The sequence below is a fragment of the Oncorhynchus masou genome, chromosome 5, assembly GCF_036934945.1.
Source record: "Oncorhynchus masou masou isolate Uvic2021 chromosome 5, UVic_Omas_1.1, whole genome shotgun sequence".
NCBI lineage: Eukaryota > Metazoa > Chordata > Actinopteri > Salmoniformes > Salmonidae > Oncorhynchus > Oncorhynchus masou.
In genome coordinates, this window is record NC_088216.1 from 7,148,876 (window position 1) to 7,153,903 (window position 5,028).

Below are 5,028 nucleotides of genomic sequence, written 5' to 3' on the forward strand. Positions count from 1 at the left end.
CTGGGTAAAGTAGTGCACTAGATAAGGAATAGGTGGCCATGGGTCCTGGGTAAAGTAGTGCACTAGATGAGGAATAGGTGGCCATGGGTCCTGGGTAAAGTAGTGCACTAGATGAGTATTGGTGGCCATGGGTCCTGAGTAAAGTAGTGCACTAGATGAGGAATAGGTGGCCATGGGTCCTGGGTAAAGTAGTGCACTAGATGAGGAATAGGTGGCCATGGGTCCTGGGTAAAGTAGTGCACTAGATGAGGAATAGGTGGCCATGGGTCCTGGGTAAAGTAGTGCACTAGATGAGAAATAGGTGGCCATGGGTCCTGGGTAAAGTAGTGCACTAGATAAGGAATAGGTGGCCATGGGTCCTGGGTAAAAGTAGTGCACTAGATGAGGAATAGGTGGCCATGGGTCCTGGGTAAAGTAGTGCACTAGATGAGGAATAGGTGGCCATGGGTCCTGGGTAAAGTAGTACACTAGATGAGGAATAGGTGGCCATGGGTCCTGGGTAAAGTAGTGCACTAGATGAGGAATAGGTGGCCATGGGTCCTGGGTAAAGTAGTGCACTAGATGAGGAATAGGTGGCCATTGGTCCTGGGTAAAGTAGTGCACTAGATGAGGAATAGGTGGCCATGGGTCCTGGGTAAAGTAATGCACATGATAGGGAATGCCATTTGAGGACTCTCTCAGCTGAGATGAGCTAAGCATATTTTTAAATTTCTTATTTTTTATTATTTAAAAAAAAATCCAAGACAGCGTAGCAGTGCAGACGTGGTTTGTCGTCCTCTTGTTTACATATTGTATTTTTGTCTTTTTTGTATATATTTCAATTTATTTTTCAATCACTTTTTCATTTTTAAATTCAATATACCATCGGGTAACCTGCCTCACTCAATGTGCCACTAATCCGCTAATGTTTTTAGACCTTATAGCCAGAACCGCCATCAGAAGCTATCAGAGGCTAAACAGCTACTAGCTACTAGCTATTTAGTCATTGTTAGCCACTGCTAGCGGCCTTTACCTTCTGCACAGGCACCAGCTGTTCTGCCTGGATAATACCTGCTGTTCTGCCTGGATAATACCTGCTGTTCTGCCTGGATAATACCTGCTGTTCTGCCTGGATAATACCTGCTGTTCTGCCTGGATAATACCTGCTGTTCTGCCTGGATAATACCTGCTGTTCTGCCTGGATAATACCTGCTGTTCTGCCTGGATAATACCTGCCAGCCTGGGACTTTAGTACCTCAGCCAGATAGCAGATGTTCTGAAAGAGCTGCAAAACCTGGACCCGTACAAATCAGCTGAGTTATAATAAGGACCCTCTATTTCTGAAACTATCCGCTGCCATTGTCACAACCCCTATTGCCAGCCTGTTCAACCTCTCTTTCATATCGTCTGAGATCCCCAAGGATTGGAAAGCTGCCGCGGTCATCCCCCTCTTCAAAGGGGGAGACACCCTGGACCCAAACTGGTAGAGACCTATTTCCATCCTGCCCTGCCTATCTAAGGTCGAAAGCCAAGTCAACAAACAGGTCACTGACCATCTCGAATCCCACCGTACCTTCTCCGCTGTCTAATCTGGTTTCCGAGCCGGTCACGGGTGCACCTCAGCCACGCTCAAGGTACTAAACGATATCATAACCGCCATCGATAAAAGACAGTGCTGTGCAGCCGTCTTCATCGACCTGGCCAAGGCTTTTGACTCTGTCAATCACTGTATTCTTATTGGCAGACTCAGTAGCCTTGGTTTCTCAAATGACTGCCTCGCCTCGTTCACCAACTACTTCGCAGACAGAGTTCAGTGTGTCAAATCGGAGGACCTGTTGTCCGGACCTCTGGCAGTCTCTATGGGGGTACCACAGGGTTCAATTCTCGGGCCGACTCTTTTCTCTGTATATATCACCGATGTTGCTCTTGCCAGACCCACTGGCTCCAGGTCATCTATAAATCTATACTAGGTAAAGCTCCGCCTTATCTCAGTTCACTGGTCATGATAACAACACCCACCTGTAGCACGCGCTCCAGCAGGTATATCTCACTGGTCATGATAACAACACCCACCCGTAGCACGCGCTCCAGCAGGTACATCTCACTGGTCATGATAACAACACCCACCCGTAGCACGCGCTCCAGCAGGTATATCTCACTGTTCATGATAACAACACCCACCTGTAGCACGCGCTCCAGCAGGTATATCTCACTGGTCACCATAACAACACCCACCCGTAGCACGCGCTCCAGCAGGTATATCTCACTGGTCATGATAACAACACCCACCTGTAGCACGCGCTCCAGCAGGTATATCTCACTGGTCACCATAACAACACCCACCTGTAGCACGCGCTCCAGCAGGTATATCTCACTGGTCACCATAACAACACCCACCTGTAGCACGCGCTCCAGCAGGTATATCTCACTGGTCATGATAACAACACCCACCCGTAGCACGCGCTCCAGCAGGTATATCTCACTGGTCACCATAACAACACCCACCTGTAGCACGCGCTCCAGCAGGTATATCTCACTGGTCACCATAACAACACCCACCCGTAGCACGCGCTCCAGCAGGTATATCTCACTGGTCACCATAACAACACCCACCGTAGCACGCGCTCCAGCAGGTATATCTCACTGGTCATGATAACAACACCCACCTGTAGCACGCGCTCCAGCAGGTATATCTCACTGGTCACCATAACAACACCCACCTGTAGCACGCGCTCCAGCAGGTATATCTCACTGGTCACCATAACAACACCCACCCGTAGCACGCGCTCCAGCAGGTATATCTCACTGGTCACCATAACAACACCCACCTGTAGCACGCGCTCCAGCAGGTATATCTCACTGGTCACCATAACAACACCCACCCGTAGCACGCGCTCCAGCAGGTATATCTCACTGGTCATCATAACAACACCCACCTGTAGCACGCGCTCCAGCAGGTATATCTCACTGGTCACCATAACAACACCCACCTGTAGCACGCGCTCCAGCAGGTATATCTCACTGGTCACCATAACAACACCCACCCGTAGCACGCGCTCCAGCAGGTATATCTCACTGGTCACCATAACAACACCCACCCGTAGCATGTGCTCCAGCAGGTATATCTCACTGGTCATCCCCAACGCCAACACCTTATTTGGCTGCCTTTCCTTCCACTAACTTTAAACATCAGCTATCTGAGCAGCTAACCGATCTCTGTAGCTATACATAGTCCATCTGTAAATAGCCCACCCGATCTACCTACCTCATCCCCATATTGTTTTTATTTAATTTTCTGCTCTTTTGCACACCAGTATCTCTACTTACACACCATCAACTGCTCGTCTATCACTCCAGTGTTAATCTGATCAATTGTAATTATTTTGCTACTGTGGCCTATTTAATGGCTTAGCTCCTCTCGCCATTTGCACACACTTTATATAGACTTTATCTTCTTCTATTTCGTTATTGACTGTGTGCTTGTTTATTCCATGTGTAACTCTGTGTTGTTGTTCGTGTCGCACTGCTTTGCTTTATATTTGCCAGGTCACCGTTGTAAATGAGAACTTGGTCTCAACTGGCTTACCTGGTTAAATAAAGGTGAAATAACATTAAAACTATTGTTGTGTTGCTAACTAGTTAGCCCTGTAAACTACAGTTGATAAGCACCCATTATATATCTACCCTAGAAATATAATCTACAGAACAGGCCTCCTCATTCAAGTCAACGATGGCATAATAAGTGGACTAAAACTGTCTCGAGGTGGAACAGATATCTACCAGATATCTCAGAGGGTTCACCTTCAGACTAGTCCTCTCTCTGTCCGTCTCCTTAAGCTCCTCCTCTTTCTTTATTTTCTTTTCACGCAGGTTGTCCAAAAACCGTTCCCGTTATCGTTTTTTCTTCATCTCTCTTTATCTTGTCTGTTCCGCTGTTGTTTCCCTCTCTCTCTCTCTCTCTCACTCACTCTCTCCCTTCTTTCTGCTTTATTCCTTCATTCTTTATTTGTCTGCCTCTCTTCCCAGTGTTTTCCCTCCCTCTCTCTCTGTGTTTCTATCTCTCTCTCTCTCTCTCTCTCTCTCTCTGTCCCAGTGTTTCTCTCCCTGTCGCCTCCCCTCTCCTCCCCCTAGATGAGTGGGAGATTAGCTGGGTCAGAAGAGTAGGGTGAGTCAGACACTGAGAATATCACCTGTGTGGGAGACAGAGATATATAGAAGAAAGAGAGAGAGAGAGACAGAGAGACAGAGAGAGGTAAGTCAGCTAAACCCTAGCGGATCAACTACACTAATCTTATTATATCAGAAGGATAGGGGAGAAGAGAGAAAGATAGAGGAGAGACAGAGAGAGAGAGAGAGAGAGAGATCCACCTTTCCCTTGGCTCACTCTTTGTGCAGCTCATGCTAAATCTCAAAAGAAGACGCCCCCTGTAGGCCATGGGAAGGCAACTCGTTTCAACTGCTTGACTATTTTTGAAATACAAACTCAAATGAGATTAACTCTATCGCCCCTGTGTGGTGTGATAAGGAATTGCATACATAACCTAATATTTTGGAGTGAACCATGGGTATCTTCATAGATGTGGGAAGTAGGGGTCCTGAGGTTGCAGCCTCGCTGGAAAAATTGGAATAAAAAAATAGGAGGTATGGCTAAGCAGTGACGTTCTTTATAAAAAATAATAATCAGATTCATAATAATCATAAGGTTTGTAAAGCTCTTTTCGTTATACAAGAATAATCTCAAAGTGCATCAATCTCGAAGTGCATTTTACATGTCAGCAGTTAATTGTAATTAAACTCGAACAAAACAGAGATGCTTGTTCTAGGTCCCAAGCAACAAAGAGATCTTCTGTTTGTCACGCCTTGGTCTTAGTGTTTTGTGTTTTCATTAATTAGTTGGTCAGGCCAGGGTGTGACATGGGTTTATGTTGTTGTATTTCATAGTGGGGTTTTTGTAGTATTTGGGATTGCGGCTGAGTAGGGGTATAGGCTTGGCTGCCTGAGGCGGTTCTCAATCAGAGTCAGGTGATTCTCGTTGTCTCTGATTGGGAA

General features: G+C 46.6%; 1 protein-coding gene across 1 annotated transcript in view; it reads right to left on the bottom strand.

The window, feature by feature from the left end:
• LOC135525245 (nucleoredoxin-like protein 1) overlaps nucleotides 1-4,240 on the bottom strand; it is a 14,807-nt gene extending 10,567 nt beyond the window's left edge. Inside the window, exon 1 of the mRNA XM_064952965.1 lies at nucleotides 3,781-4,240. The gene's annotated coding sequence lies outside the window, so the exon portion shown is untranslated. The remainder of the gene's footprint in view (nucleotides 1-3,780) is intronic.
• Nucleotides 4,241-5,028: the final 788 nt, after the last annotated feature.